This window comes from Ranitomeya variabilis, chromosome 4 (genome assembly GCF_051348905.1).
Source record: "Ranitomeya variabilis isolate aRanVar5 chromosome 4, aRanVar5.hap1, whole genome shotgun sequence".
Classification (NCBI taxonomy): Eukaryota; Metazoa; Chordata; class Amphibia; order Anura; family Dendrobatidae; genus Ranitomeya; species Ranitomeya variabilis.
In genome coordinates, this window is record NC_135235.1 from 462398279 (window position 1) to 462415141 (window position 16863).

General features: G+C 47.6%; 1 protein-coding gene across 3 annotated transcripts in view; it reads left to right on the top strand.

Annotated features, from left to right (window-relative positions):
* The window catches only part of SNX21 (sorting nexin family member 21), a 44943-nt gene that overhangs the window by 26542 nt on the left and 1538 nt on the right, over nucleotides 1-16863 (top strand). The gene's annotated exons all lie outside the window — the stretch shown is intronic.

Genomic DNA, 16863 nt, shown 5'->3' on the forward strand with positions numbered 1-16863 from the left:
TCACAACGATTTTGGTGGCCCCATTATGGCCAGGAAGGAGCTGGTTCAGTGCTCTAACAAGCATGTGTCTAGAAGGCCCGTTTCCGCTTCCACAGAGACTCGACCTTCTTCAACAGGGTCCCCTGATCCATCCAGACTTACACAAACTAAAGTTGACAGCCTGGTTACTGAAGCCGAGATCCTGAGAGCCAGAGGACTCTCGCAGGAGGTAATCGAAACCCTACAAAAAAGTAGGAAACCAATAACAAACGCCATTTATGGCAAGATATGGAAGAGATTTTCGTCCTGGTGTGCCCCGAACAGACCGGATCCCTTTAACCCAAATATTGCACAGATTCTTCAATTCCAACAAAAGGGCTTGGAGCTGGGTCTGTCACCTAGTACCTTAAAGGTTCAGGTGTCAGCTCTTGGTGCTTTCTTTGACCAGGATCTAGCATGTCATCGATGGGTGAAACGTTTCATATCATCGGCAACCAGAATCCGTCCAAGACTCCAGATCCATACCCCTCCTTGGGACTTAAACCTGGTGCTAAAAGGTCTGACCGGGGAACCCTTTGAACCCCTTTCAACATCTAGCTTAAAAATCTTAACCCTCAAAACGGTCTTTCTGGTAGCTATCACTACTGCCAGGCGTATAGGGGAATTACAGGCCTTATCAATTCAGGAACCATTCCTGACTATAACTACGGATAGTATAATTCTCAAATTAGACCCGTCCTTTACACCTAAGGTAGCTTCAAGCTTTCACAGAGATCAGGACATCATATTACCTTCTTTCTGCCCCAATCCCTCTAATCCTAAAGAGGAAGCCTTTCACACCCTGGACGTCCGCAGGGTAGTCCTGTTCTACCTCCAACAAACGGAAGATTGGAGGTTGGACCAAAACATGTTCATCCTGTGGTCAGGGCGTAATAAGGGCAAGAAGGCAGCCAAAAGCACAATCGCTAATTGGATTAAGCAGGCCATTAGCTTAGCATACTCCTCTCAGAAGCTCTCACCTCCAGCTTCACTGAAGGCCCATTCTACCCGCTCAGTCTCAACCTCCTGGGCAGGAAGGGGAAGCGCATCAGCAGAGCAGATTTGCAGAGCTGCCACCTGGTCGTCAATACACACGTTCACCAGGCACTACAGGCTCAACTTCAACAGGGATCTAACGTTCGGCAGACGTGTTCTGTAGGCGGTTGTCCCTCCCTAAAGAAATTAGCGGTTGGTATCACTCCGATACTGCTGTCGTGGAAGGTGACTGGAGAAAATAGAATTAGTTCTTACCGGTAATTCGGTTTCTAGGAACCTTCCACGACAGCACTAATTTCCCTCCCTATCTGTTTTATAAATTTATGATTCCTGCACTTAAATGGTAACTATACATGCTACTGTGTCCAGAAAAAACACTGGTAGTTGCAGGAAGGGGAGGGGTATTTAACCTCTATGTTCCTGTCCCCTATTAGGGCGGGGAGACATCCTCCAATACTGCTGTCGTGGAAGGTTCCTAGAAACCGAATTACCGGTAAGAACTAATTCTATTTTTTAACTTGACTTCTGCAGTGACTCATACAGTGAAAATAGACCTCCTGTGTTTAGAAAGATTCTTAGGTTACAGCTAGTCAGTCTTTAATCAAATGATGTCATAGACCTAATGGAAAAGAGAAGAATTAACTGGGTAGAAAGGCAAAACGAGCAATTGTAAGTGCACAGTGCTGTATAATATGATGAGTGCAATATATTTAGAAGATAAACATTTTGATGGGAATAATTCATTAATTTTGTGATTCAGACTGCCCAATCTGGTCAATGATATTCTACAAAGGGGGTTGTCTGTTCTGAGAAATCCGTTTAATAATAAGGGTCACCTAGCTGCAATGCATGGGTAAGTTATAAAATAGATGCTGTCTACTTGATGCATGGACATGCAGAATCTTCGAGAGATGCGGTTCACCTCCATTAGAGCACACTTACGACAATTTTTTGGCCACAGTCAAAAATGCATCAAAACACTATATGGCTTTAATACTGGAATATGGTTTTTACCTGGTAATTTGTCAGGTTTCACGTGTAAAAACTTCAGAGCCAAAATACCATTTAAGTCTGGAGGAAATGGAAAATATTCAGCTCAGCTGTACCCCGTTAGTTAACAGCTGCTTGCTAGGCAGTGGATACATAAGAAGTGAAAAACAAAATTGGTTAAAACTTTATTTTTTTCTTCCTATATCCCATGCGGTTCCACAAACAGGAAATGTAGACCTCGCTTACACGTTTCAGGTAAAAATTAATCATAGCCTATACACAGATACAAGCAGTGGTCCCCTTAATGACTGAGCCTCATTTTCTAAATCTGACCACTTTCACTTTGAGGTTATAACATATCTTACTGATTGGTTTTTTTGGGTCGATATGAATAGAAAATTTCACAATTGTACTTTGTATTTTTATGCCCTTAAACGAGAGAGTTATACCACACAAAATAGTTAATAAATAATATTTCCCCACGTGTCTACTTTGCATCAGCACAATTTGTGAAGCCTATTTTTTTGTTGGGAAATTAAAAGGGTTAAAAGTTGACCAGCAATTTCTCATTTTTTCCAACAAATTTACAAAACCAAATATGTGGTTCCTAAAGAAAAAAAAAATTAAATGACTGAGGGGCCTATGTGACAGAAAATGCCTAAAAGTGACACTATTCTAAAAACAGCACCCCTCAAAGTGCTCAAAACCACATTCAAGCAGTTTATTAACTCTTCAGGTGCTTCACGGGAACTAAAGCAATGTGAACCGAAAAAATGAACATTAATTTTTTCCATAGAAATGTAGTTTTAGCCCCAAAATTTTCATTTTCACAAGGGTAAGAGGAGAAAATGGACCATAAAATGTTGTGCAATTTCTCCTGAGTACACCAATACCCCATATATGGGGGGAAACTAGTGTTTGGGCACATGACAGGGATCGATCTGAAGGTAAGGAGCACTTTTCGAAAAGCAAAATTGGCTGGAATTAAGCGGACATCATGTCACGTTTGGAGAGCCCTTGAGGTGCCTAAATAGTGGTGGAACTCCCCCCACAGTTGACCCCATTTTGGAAACTATACCCCGAGCACCTTGAATCCTCAGGTGCTTTACAGAATTTTATGACGTTGAGTTGTGAACAAAGAATAAGTTACATTTTTACCACTATAATGTTTTTAGCCTCAGATTGTATATTTTCACAACACTTTTTTTCGTGAACATGGCAATACCTCATGTGGCTGTATAGTGCTGTTTGGCTACACAGCAAGACTCAGGAGGGAAGGAGCGCTATTTGACCGTTGGGAGAACAAATTATCATAGAATAGTTTGCGGACTCCATATACAGAGCCCCCAAGTGCCAACAGAGCACAATTCCCCCCCCCCCCAGTTGACCTCCATTTAGAAATTACACCCCGGGGGACATTTGGATATGGGAGCACAGGTTTTGGTGGGATCCATGTCACTTTTCCAGATCTTTTGTGCTACCAGTGATGTGGACACCCCATATATTTATGTTAGCAGATGGTGAACCGGAATGAGGATTTGTCTTGTGGGCTAAGTAGAAACTTTTATTGGTGGCATTTTGGATCACATTTATCCTGTGCTCTATGCTGACCACTTACAATTGGGGTTTCAATCTAAATTTACAAAAAAAAGTGATTCGGATGAAACCATGCTTTTATGTATGCCTGACTGCATACAGTGTCTTCATCTGCCTCATTATAGGGAATCTTCCACCGGGGATGGAGCGTGAATCACGTATTTCAGAGATTTACAATGAAACCCTAGTAAGTGCTCAGCATAGGGCGCAGGATAATTGTGAGCCAAGCATTACTGCCATCTTTGGGAGGCAGAGTGGAAAAAAACAGCAGGTGTAGAAATGTTTTTTTAAGTTTGATTGCTGTCACACACTAGGAAGCTTTTTTTTTTTTACAGAAAAAGATTTTGCATCACCTTATTTTGATAGCCAGAATTTTTCTATATTTTTGCTGACAGTCATATGAGGGCTTGTTTTTTTGCGGAACGAGTAGACTTTATTGGTACCATTTTTGGGTAAAAATTTTCAGCGATACCATTGTTATTTACATTCGTGTTTTTTCCAGTGGTATGATGAAAAGCTATAGTTTGCCTGTTTTATATCGTTTCGAACATGACAATACAAAATGTGTACTTTTTTTGTGTTGATTTTTTTTTTGTTTTACTAGTCCCTCTAATGGGACTTTCCTTTTTTTTTTTTTCTTTTTTATTTTCACTTTGATCGCTGCCGGTATTAACCCATACCCAACATAGGACCCCCCCCCCCCCTTTTCCATTCACATGACAGTGGATCTGTACAGCAGTCATGTGCCCACAACAGCTGTGGTTGGAGCCACTCTTCATCTGCAGCTGTTAACTAGTTAAATGCCGCTGTCACTCTGACTTCGGCATTTAACTCGCGCTTACTGGAAGCGCGTTGGAAATCCCGCCTATCGGTGACCCCGTCACATGATTGCAGGTTACCAATGGGTTGGCATGACAACCAGAGGTCTCCAGCAGATCTCTATGGTTATCATTGCCAGATTGCTATGAGCGCCACCCTGTGGTCTGCACTCATAGCAAGTGAGCATTTCTGCTACACACAGGCGATCTCGTCATCACCTGTTGTAGCAGAGCCGATCAAAGTACTGCAGCTTCTAGTCTCCCATGGAGACTATTGAAGCATGCAAAAAGTAAAAAAAAAAATCTAAATACAAGTTGAAATCGCCCCCTTTCGCCCCATTCAAAATAAATAAAAAAAAAAAAAAAAAAATATCAAATATACACATTTGGTATTGCCACGTTAAGAATCTCCTGATCTATCAGTATTAAAAAAAAGAATGAATCCGATTGCTAAACGGGGTAACAAGAAAAAATGTAAATGTAAATTACTTTTTTTTGTCGCTGCTGTATTGCAATAAAATGCAGTAACGGGTGATCAAAAGATCGTATCTACACCAAAATGGTATCAATAAAAATGTCAGCTCGTGGGCACGCAAAAAATAAGCCCTTACCCAGCCCCAGATCATGAAAAATTGAGAAAACTGCGCTTTTTTTTTTATTTTTAAACCAAATTTTGGATTTTTTTTCTTCACCACTTAGATAAAGAACCTAGACACGATTGGTGTCTGAACTCGTAATAAGCTAGAGAATGATAATGGCAGGTCAGTTTTAGCATTTAGTGAACATGGTAAAAAAAAAAAAAAAAAAACTACTGTGGAATTGCACTTTTGAAATTTCACCGCACTTGAAATTTTTTTCCCCCATTTTCCAGTACACAATATGTTAAAACCGATGGTGTCGTTCAAAAGTACAACTTGTCCCGCAAAAAAACAAGCCCTCACATGGCCATATTGACCAAAAATTTATAACTCTGGGAAGAAGGGGAGCAAAAAAACAACGGAAATACCTCTGGCTGTGAAGGTGTTAAAGCATGCTCTGAGCATGGTCTAAGAGGCTTCCCATAGCTTGGTGACCTGGGGGTCACTATGGAAATGGTCAGGCTCCTGTGATGACTCTTCTGAAGAGAGAGGGAGCCCCCCTCTCCCAGCGTCCTAAATGTAGTGATCGCTGCTCTCAATTGCAGAATTTAAGGGGTTAAATAGCCAGGGTGGGTGGTGCTATAGAAGCCTGGCAGTTAGCAGCACGGTGACCGTGCTGGAGGTCCTGATACTTCAGCACCTCCTGCATAATCCTGTTGTGATCAGTTTGTCAGATTGACTGGCCAATCACTGCACTGACACCTACTCACGACTTGCTATGTCATTGTATCAAGTAGTATATATTATTATTATTTATTTATATAGCACCATTGATTCCATGGTGCTGTACATGAGAAGGGGTTACATACAAATTACAGATATCACTTACAGTAAGCAAACTAACAATGACGGACTGATACAGAGGGGAGAGGACCCTGCCCTTGCGGGCTTACATTCTACAGGATGGTGGATATATTTATTCATTATTTGCACCTGATAGGTGCTCAATTAGCCACCATCAATCAGGTGCAATTTATGAAGAAATGTTGTATACCATATGACTGACTTTTAGAAGGTTTTTAAACTACTGCTTGTATGCTGTGATTAAGGGTAAATTGCACCGAAAACTCTTGGTGTGTTTCCACGTGGCGTATTACATCAGGATTTGCTGCGGATTGGATGTTGCGCACAGCCGCAGTGTCCAATCTGCAGTGTCCAGATGTTACAGCATAGTCTTCACTATGGGTGCAGGGACGCATCTGGCGGCCCTGCGTATCCGGACATGCCGCGTGTCTTTACCAACTGCAGCATCTATAATATAACGCTGAGAGCGTCACTCTGTCCGAAGCCTCTATAGACTGCGCAAGCGCCGGCGCAGTCTGGACCGCACAGAGCGACGCTCCCAGGAGATCGCGGTATGCGTAAGCGCTGAACGCACACCGCGATCTCCACCGGACAAGCAGGGACGAGCCAGGAGGCGGAGGGTGAGTATACTTACCTGACCCGTTCCACCGACGCGCTTCCGGGCCGTGACTGTCCCCCTGCTCCCGGAATCGGCGCCTGCGCAGTCCGCGCTTTCCGGCGCCATTTTCTTGAAGACACATTGCAGTGTCTTCAAGAAAATGGCGCCGGAAAGCGCGGACTGCGCAGGCGCCGACTCCGGGAGCAGGACCAAGAAAATGGCCGCACCCAGCACAGCCGCCGCGCCCAGCACAGCCACGCACAGCCGCCCACAGCAACGCACAGCCGCCGCACCCAGCACAGCCGACCATAGCCGCCCACAGCCACGCACAGGCGCCCACAGCCACGCACAGCCGCCGCACCCAGCACAGCTGCCCACAGCCACCCATAGCCACGCACAGCCGCCGCACCCAGCACAGCCGACCACAGCCACGCACAGCCGCCGCACCCAGCACAGCCGCCCACAGCCACGCACAGCCGCCGCACCCAGCACAGCCGACCACAGCCGCCGCACCCAGCACAGCCGCCCACAGCCACGCACAGCCGCCCACAGCCACGCACAGCCGACCACAGCCACGCACAGCCGCCGCACCCAGCACAGCCGCCCACAGCCACGTACAGCCACCCATAGCAACGCACAGCCGCCGCACCCAGCACAGCCGACCACAGCCGCCGCACCCAGCACAGCCGCCCACAGCCACCCACAGCCGCCGCACCCAGCACAGCCGCCGCACCCAGCACAGCCATGCACAGCCGCCACAGCCACGCACAGCCGCCTACAGCCACGCACAGCCGCCGCACCCAGCACAGCCTCCCACAGCCACGCACAGCCGCCCACAGCCACGGACAGCCGCCGCACCCAGCATAGCCGCCGCACCCAGCACAGCCGCCCACAGCCACGCACAGCCGCCCACAGCCACGCACAGCCGCCGCACCCAGCACAGCCACGCACAGCCGCCCACAGCCGCCGCACCCAGCACAGCCGCCCACAGCCACGCACAACCGCTGCACCCAGCTCAGCCACCCACAGCCGCCGCACCCAGCACATCCGCCGCACCCAGCACATCCGCCGCACCCAGCACATCCGCCGCACCCAGCACATCCGCCGCACCCAGCACATCCGCCGCACCCAGCACATCCGCCGCACCCAGCACAGCCGCCGCACCCAGCACAGCCACGCACAGCCTCCGCACCCAGCACAGCCGCCCACAGCCACGCACAGCCGCCACACCCAGCACAGCCACCGCACCCAGCACAGCCGCCGCACCCAGCACAGCCGCCCACAGCCACGCACAGCCGCCGCACCCAGCACAGCCTCCCACAGCCACGCACAGCCGCCTACAGCCACGCACAGCCGCTGCACCCAGCACAGCCGCTGCACCCAGCACAGCCACCACACCCAGCACAGCCGTCCACAGCTGCCGCACCCAGCACAGCCGCCCGCACCCAGCACAGCCACGTCACATACAGCCGCCCGCACTCAGCACAGCCACATACAGCCGCCCGCACTCAGCACAGCCACCCGCACTCAGCACAGCCGCCCGCACTCAGCACAGCCGCCCGCACTGATGGGGGCGCAGGATGGAGCAGCACGTGATAGGATGGGGGCGCAGGATGGGAGCACATGACAGGATGGGGATGAGGATGGAGCAGCACATGACACGGTGGAGTGGCACATGACAGGATGGGGGCGCAGGATGGAGCAGCACATGACACGGTGGAGCAGCACATGACTGGATGGGGGCGCAGGATGGAGCAGCACATGACACGGTGGAGCAGCACATGACAGGATGGGGATGCAGGATGGAGCAGCACATGACACGGTGGAGCAGCACATGACAGGATGGGGGCGCAGGATGGAGCAGCACATGACAGGATGGGGGCGCAGGATGGAGCAGCATATGACAGGATGGGAGCAGCACATACCAGGATGGAGACCATATTCCAATATAAATGCTCGCCACCCGGGCGTAGAACGGGTTCAATAGCTAGTGTCTATTTATCTTGCGGAGACGCTCAGTCTCTACAGGATAAATAACCCGGTCTATGAATACGATGTGGTGATTTCGCATGTGTTCAATGAACACATCCGGAATCACGGCGCGTGCAATGGGGCGGCGCTATGGGCGGAGCGGGGTATCGGCTGCGTCCAAAGCGCAACGTTTCCTGACCGTGGAAACATAGCCTTAAAGGGGTTTTCCCACGAAAAAAAGTTCATTTTAATCAATAGATCGTGGAATATTTCCACAATTGGATGTGTTAATACAATGTTCCTGTTCTGAGATAATCTTATAACTGTGCCTCTGCTGTGTACTGTGTAATGGCTGTGTCTGACTGTACAGGAACCATGGTCTGATCATACCACAGCTCCTGGGCAGGGGAAGAAACAAGAGAGGATACGAACATTACACCAGGGAATCACAGCTTTCTTTGAGGTAAAACATTGCTTAAGGCTATGTTTCCACGGGGCGTAATCTCTGCGCTTTGGATGCAGCGGATACCATGCTCCGCCCAAAGTGCCGCCCCTGTTGTATGCGCAGTGATTCCAGATGTGTACGCAGGGTCACAGGATGCGGCCCTGCACGCATAGTGGAGACGGGATTTCATAAAATCCCCTCCACTATGCTTTAACATCTGGATGCTGCGGATTGTACGCTGCGGCTGTACGAAACCCCTTTGTGCGAGGTCTATATATTTCCAGTTTGTGGAGCCACATTGTATTTATTTCTTAAGTTTAAAAACATATCCAAAGTTTTAACCAATTTTGAACAAAGGTTTTGGGTTTCCCATAATTTTGTAGTAATATCAAAGGTATTGGGGTGTGCACAAGTGGCTGTTTTGGCTGCGGATCCGCAGCCGATTTGACGCTCCGGATCCACAGCAGTTTTCCATGCGTTGTACAGTACCATGTAAACCTATGTCAAACCAAATCCACAGTGTACGTGCTGCGGAAACGCTGCGGTTTATTTTCCGCAGCATATCAATTCTTTGTGCGGATTCCGCAGCATTTTACACCTGTTCCATAATTGGAATACCCAGGTGTAAAAACGCATGTGAAATCCGCACAAAAAAACACGGTATATCTACAGGTAAAACGCAGGGCGTTTTACCTGCAGATTTTTCAGAATCTGTGCGGAAAAACCCGCACACGAATCCGAAACGTGTGCACATACCCTTAGACACTCCAAAAAACTGTCAAGTCAATGATTCTTAGCACCCATCCACAAAATAGGCAATAAATGTGGGATCGCTGGAACTTTCACCGATCACAAAAGTAATCGAGCGCTGATATTGCAGCATAAGGTCAATAATCAAATCTTAGTAAAGCAAAATAACCTTAATCCATAGTTTATAAAGTAGATAAACACATATACTTTTATTTGAATAAAGTTAAAAACCATGAGACAACTACAACAGATACGCACATAGAACACACAACCGTGCTCCCTAACAGAACCCTAAATGGGGTACTGCAAAAATCACTGCCTGACAGCGGAGGTTGGCACCCTATATACAGATACGAGACTGGCGCCCCCACTCGTCGACGGCTGACCCTGTTACTCCTACCATGCGCCCTGAACAAAGTGTCCCACACTCAGTCATATGTACCTGACAGGAAAGTTTTAGACAGGATGGATAAGCAATAGGTATATATATATATTGAATTGCTCATACAGGGCTGCATGTGGCAGGGTGAGAGACACAGACTAAGACACTGGTGCAAAAAAACAAAAAGTGCTTGTCCAAAACAACTTCTCACTAACTCTCTACCCTGTTCATGAATACCCTGCCTAGCTGTGGGGGTTTGCACCCTACTGTACAGCGGATATGGCGCCCCCACTCACCGATGGCTGACCCTGAAGAAACCCTATTGATATTCTAATGATTTATCCGATATGGGTTAGCAAAAGATGTAATTATGCCCAATGGGCAGAGCAAACACATAACAACCGCAATCTTCAGCGGAAGGTTGCAATTAGATGATAATAAACATAGTAACAGAGGGTGAGAACCGATACTTATCAGACATTGATGAGCTGAACACCTCAACGTGTTTCGCCACAGAGGCTCATCAGGAGGCCAAGATATGTAGATGCTGCATGGAATCAAAGCCGATCTTCTTAAATACATGTGTAAATTAGTGTGCACCTCAGGGCGGAGTCCATGTGGTTGGGCACTAGAGCTAGTCGGGGCCGCCATGATACTGTAGCCATCCCGAAATTAGCATGAACCGACGGGGATATACAAACACCCATTCTCTTTACCACCCCCACGTAGTTAAGGACGCACGCTTTGTTGCCTTATAGTATAGATGGTGACCAGTAATGCATGAAGCTACACATTCTTATTTACCTCGTGCTGCTGGATCATACCGATCACTGGCGTGCGTGTCAGCCGGAACGCTAACGACTGCGCATGTCAAAATGCCTACACTCTAGAGCTCTAGGCCAGACCAATCATCGGCGTGCGTGTCAGTCGGAACGCGAACGACTGCGGAATGCGTTCCGACTGACACGCACGCCGATGATTGGTCTGGCCTAGAGCTCTAGAATGTAGGCATTTTGACATGCGCAGTCGTTAGCGTTCCGGCTGACACGCACGCCAGTGATCGGTATGATCCAGCAGCACGAGGTAAATAAGAATGTGTAGCTTCATGCATTACTGGTCACCATCTATACTATATGGCAACAAAGCATGCGTCCTTAACTACGTGGGGGTGGTAAAGAGAATGGATGTTTGTATATCCCCGTCGGTTCATGCTAATTTCGGGATGGCTACAGTATCATGGCGGCCCCGACTCTAGCTCTAGTGCCCAACCACATGGACTCCGCCCTGAGGTGCACACTAATTTACACATGTATTTAAGAAGATCGGCTTTGATTCCATGCAGCATCTACATATCTTGGCCTCCTGATGAGCCTCTGTGGCGAAACGCGTTGAGGTGTTCAGCTCAATGTCTGATAAGTATCGGTTCTCACCCTCTGTTACTATGTTTATTATCATCTAATTGCAACCTTCCGCTGAAGATTGCGGTTGTTATGTGTTTGCCTGTTTGCCCTGCCCATTGGGCATAATTACATCCTTTTTGCTAACCCATATCGGATAAATCATTAGAATATCAATAGGGTTTCTTCAGGGTCAGCCATCGGTGAGTGGGGGCGCCATATCCGCTGTACAGTAGGGTGCCAACCCCCACAGCTAGGCAGGGTATTCATGAACAGGGTAGAGAGTTAGTGAGAAGTTGTTTTGCACAAGCACTTTGTTTTTTTGCACCAGTGTCTTAGTCCGTGTCTCTCACCCTGCCACATGCAGCCCTGTATGAGCAATTCTATATATATATATATATTATACCTATTGCTTATCCATCCTGTCTAAAACTTTCCTGTCAGGTACATATGACAGTGAGTGTGGGACACTTTGTTCAGGGCGCATGGTAGGAGTAACAGGGTCAGCCGTCGACGAGTGGGGGCGCCAGTCTCGTATCTGTATATAGGGTGCCAACCTCCGCTGTCAGGCAGTGATTTTTGCAGTACCCCATTTAGGGTTCTGTTAGGGAGCACGGTTGTGTGTTCTATGTGTGTATCTGTTGTAGTTGTCTCATGGTTTTTAACTTTATTCAAATAAAAGTATATGTGTTTATCTACTTTATAAACTATGGATTAAGGTTATTTTGCTTTACTAAGACTTTCACCGATCACCAAAATTGGGGTCCTGAGAACTCTGAATGGGGTAGTACTTGATCTTTGCAAAAGTCCAAGTGACCAAACTGAGACTTACTGTCTCCATTAACCGGAGCAGCACCTTGCCTGCCCCAGACTCTACATTCAAACTCCCCCAGGCTGCAGTCATGCTTGGTGGAGGTCTCAGTGGTTAGGACCCCAACGATCACACATCACATTTTCTGTACTTAGGCGACAAACTAAATTAGTGGAAAAAACTTCTAACATAGAATTAGTCAACTTTAGGCCTCATTCAGCCATCTGTTTCATTTACGTGTTCTATCTGTACACAGATAATAATCTATGGAGCTGTTCACGTTTCTTTTTGCAGACATGTCTGTTTTTGAACCATGTCATGCATCAAAACTGCCCATATAAAAGTCTGCTGTGAGAAAGCTGACAGCTCAGATACCAGCCTTGTGCTGTCTGTTTTTAACACTGCAATGGATATTTCCAATGTTTTTCTTTATTTTTTTGTATTTGAAAATCTAATTTTTTGCGTATAAGAAAAATCAGACTTTTGAACGAGGCCTCAATCATACTCCAGTAAAGACGCTTCCATCGGCGCTGAGTACCACATGAATCACAATAGCTAAAAGCAGCATTCAAATCAGAAAATCTGTTTAGAAAAAGCCTTGGGCCACGTTCACACCTAGTATTTGACATCAGTATTTAAGCCAAAATCAGAGTGGAACAATCAGAGGAAAATTATAATAGAATCACCACTTCAGCATTTATCACCCACTCGTTATTCTGGCTTACAAATGCCAATGTGTAATACTAAACGTGTGAATGTGGCCTTAGAGCTGCTTTGTAGCACCAGAGACACAATTTAATTATGATACAGCTCTGCAGCTTGTTAAAAATGTGTAAAAGACTATTATTATAATACATTTTTATAGCGCTATTTATTCCATGGCGCTTTACATGTGAAAAGGGGGCAAATATAGACAAATACAATAAACATGAGCAAAAAAACAAGGCACTAAGGGGTACAGAAGGAGGGAGGACCCTGCCCGCGAGGGCTCAGTCTGTAGGGGATGGGTGGAGATACACTAGGAGAGGGTAGAGCTGGTCATGCGGCGGTTCAGTAGGTTGAGGATCAATGCAGGATGTAGGCTTGTCTGAAGAGGTGTGTCTTCAGGTTCTTTTTGAAGGTTTCTATGGTAGGCGAGAGTCTGATGTGTTGGGGTAGAGAGTTCCAGAGTATGGGGGAAGCACAGGAGAAGTCTTAGATGCGGTTGTGGGAAGAAGAGATAAGAGGGGAGTAGAGAAGAAGATCTTGTGAGGATCGAAGGTTGCGTGTAGGTAAGTACCGGGAGACCATGTCACAGATGTATGGAGAAGACTGGATGTGGATGGCTTTGTATGTCATAGTAAGGGTTTTGAACTGTAGCCTCTGGACGATAGGAAGCCAGTGAAGGGCTTGGCATAGGGGAGAGGCTGGGAAATAGTGGGGAGACTGGTAGATTAGTTGGGCAGATTGTAGGATGGATTGGAGTGGTGCCAGAGAGTAGGAGGTATACTGCAAACCGTGGGATTCTATGAGCTGTCCCAGGCCGAAGGTGTAGCTGGAGAAGAGTAGGGGTCCCAGAACTGAGCCTTGAGGGACACCGATAGACAAGGGGCAAGGTGAGAGGTGGTGTAGGAGAGGGAGATACTGAAAGTTCGGTCTGTTAGATATGACGAGATCCAAGATAGGGCCCAGTCTGTGATGCCAAGAGATGAGAGAATCTGTAGCAGGAGGGAATGGTCCACAGTGTCAAAGGCAGAAGACAGGTCCAGGAAAAGGAGGACAGAGTAGTGTCGCTTGCTCTTGGCGGTTAGTAGGTCATTGGTGACTTTAGTTAGGGCAGTTTCAGTTGAGTGATAAGGTCGGAAGCCAGATTGTAACCGGTCAAAGAGGGAGCAGGAGGAGAGGTGGGAGGACAGGTCAAGATGGACATGCTGTTCCAGTAGTTTTGAGGCATAAGGGAGAAGAGATATTGGGTGATAGCTAGACAGAGGATGGGTCTAGGGAGGGCTTTTTGAGGATGGGTGTGATCTTGGCATGTTTGAAGGATGAGGGGAAGACACCTGTTGTGAGTGAGAGGTTGAAGAGGTGTGTTAGGGTTGGGATGAAGACACTGGTGAGGTTAGGGATGAGGTGGGACCGGAGCGGATCAAGCGTGCAAGTGGTGAGACGTGATCTAGACAGGAGGGTGGAGAGCTGATCTTCTATCATGGTGGAGAAGCTGCTTTTGGAGGAAAAGGGTTGAGAGCAGCTAAGAGGGGCATTGGGCACTGCGGGCCAAAGCTTTCTCTGATCCTATCGATCTTCTGTTTAAAGGAAGAGGCAAAGTCTTCAGCAGAAATGAGGGAGGAGGTGCTGGGGGATGGAGTAGAGAATTGAAAGTGTTAAAGCTGTTTAGGGTTGTGAGACAGGGAGGACATGAGAGATGAGAAATGTTTGTTTTGCGGCAGTCAGTGTGGACTTGAAGCTGGTGAGGGACTGCTTGTCTGCGATGAAGTGCTCGGGAGAGTGGGATCGCTTCCATCTCCGCTCAGCGACCCTGGAAGCCCATCTCAGTTCTTTGGTCAGGCTGGTCAGCCAGGGCTGTCTGTTGATTGTACGAGTTTTGAGGGGGGCGGCTGAATCGAGTGTAGCTGTTATTGTGGTGTTATAAAAAGTGGTAGCAGCATCTGTGTCATGTAAGGAATCTGTCTGTAAGAGGGAGAAGGGACTCTGAGGGATTGTAAACTGAGGTGTTTGGAATTTCTGCAAGGGTGAGCTTGTTTGTGGAGTGGGGGTTGCGCACTAGGAGAGGAGAGGGAAGAGAATGTCAGTAGGTTGTGGTCAGACAGGGGGAGGGGGTGAGTTAGTGAGATTAGTAAGGGAACAGAATCGGGTAAAGATAAGGTCTAGTGTGTGACCATCTTTGTGAGTGGCCCCAGAAGACCATTGAGTGAGGCCGAAGGAGAGGCAGTAAGCGATAAAAGTTTAGAGCCAGCTGATGTGGAAGTGTCAATGGGGATATTGAAGTCACCCATGATGATAGTGGGGATGTTAGCAGAGAGGAAATGAAGTAGCCAGGTGGTGAAGTGGTCGAGAAAGGTGGAGATGGCTAGTTCTGGAGTGCGGTAGATGACAGCCAGCTGGAGGTTGGAGGGGGAATAGATGCAGACGGAGTGCACTTCAAACGAGGGAAGAGTAGCAGAGGGTGGTAGTGGGATTGGAGTAAAGGAGTAGGTGGTGGACAAGAGCAAGCCAATTCGTCCACCACATTTGTTGCTGGGGCAAGGGGTGTGAGAGGTGGAATCTGCCATAGGAAAGCGCAGCTGGAGAGCCGAGTCAGAGGGGGTGAGCCAGGTTTCAGTGATGCCGAGGAAGGTGAGTTTGTTAGTAATGAAGAGATCATGGATAAATGGCAGTTTGTTTCAGACAGAGCGTGCGTTCCATAGTGCTCCAGGTAGCGGGACTGGGGGCTGGATGAATGGATGAGGTTATCATGGTTAGAAAAACGTGTAGAGGATTGTGGCAGGGGGTTAGAAATGAGTGTGGGGATATGTTGAGGAGGGCCAGGATTTGGGGATCCGTCACCAGCGATGAGGAGTAGCAGACAGAGCGTTAGAAGGTGGGAGCAGGATAGGACATGATGGGGCCTTGTGTGTCTGGAGAAAGAGGATTGTATGTGTAGGATCAGCTGTGAGGAGGAGGTGAGATGGCTGGGAAGGATGGAGGGTGAAACTACTAATTCCTTACTAGGTGGGGGATTACAGGAGGTAGGGAAAAATAGAGTAGTATAGGTGTGAAAGAGAAAAGAATCCGAAACATGGTAGTGGTTTGATATTCCCTTACCTTGCAGTCAAATTACAGTCAAATTACAGTCCAATTCAAGTCTAATTCAAAGTATAGTATAGTAAAGTATAGTAATTAGAAAGACACATGGATCAGACTAAAGTCTTGATTGGACTCCTGGGTCTGAATACATCCCCAGCTATGGGCAATCAGGTGTGAATGAGGAGGTGGGTGGGTATGGCCAGACCAGATGTAGAGAGTTAAGGTACCTTCACACTGAACAACTTAACAAAGATATCGCTAGCGACCGGTGACGTTGCAGCGTCCTGGATAGCGATATCGTTGTGTTTGACACGCAGCAGCGATCAGGATCCTGCTGTGACATCGTTGGTAGGAGCTAGGAGGCCAGCACCTTATTTCGTCGCTGGATCTCCCGCAGACATCGTTGAATCGGCGTGTGACGCCGATTCAGCGAGGTCTTCACTGGTAACCAGGGTAAACATCGGGTTACTAAGTGCAGGGCCGCGCTTAGTAACCCGATATTTACCCTGGTTACCATTGTAAATTTTAAAAAAAACAAACACTACATACTTACATTCCGATGTCTGTCGCGTCCCCCGGCGTTCTGCTTCCCTGCACTGTGTCAGCGCCGGCTGGCCGTAAAGCAGGGCACAGCGGTGACGTCACCGCTCTGCTTTACGGCCGGCGCTTACAGTGCAGGGAAGCAGAACGCCGGGGGACGCGACAGACATCGGAATGTGAGTATGTAGTGTTTTTTTTTTTTTTTACATTTACACTGGTAACCAGGGTAAACATCGGGTTACTAAGCACGGCCCTGCGCTTAGTAACCCGATGTTTATCCTGGCTACCCGGGGACTTCGGCATCGTTGGTCGCTGGAGAGCTGTCT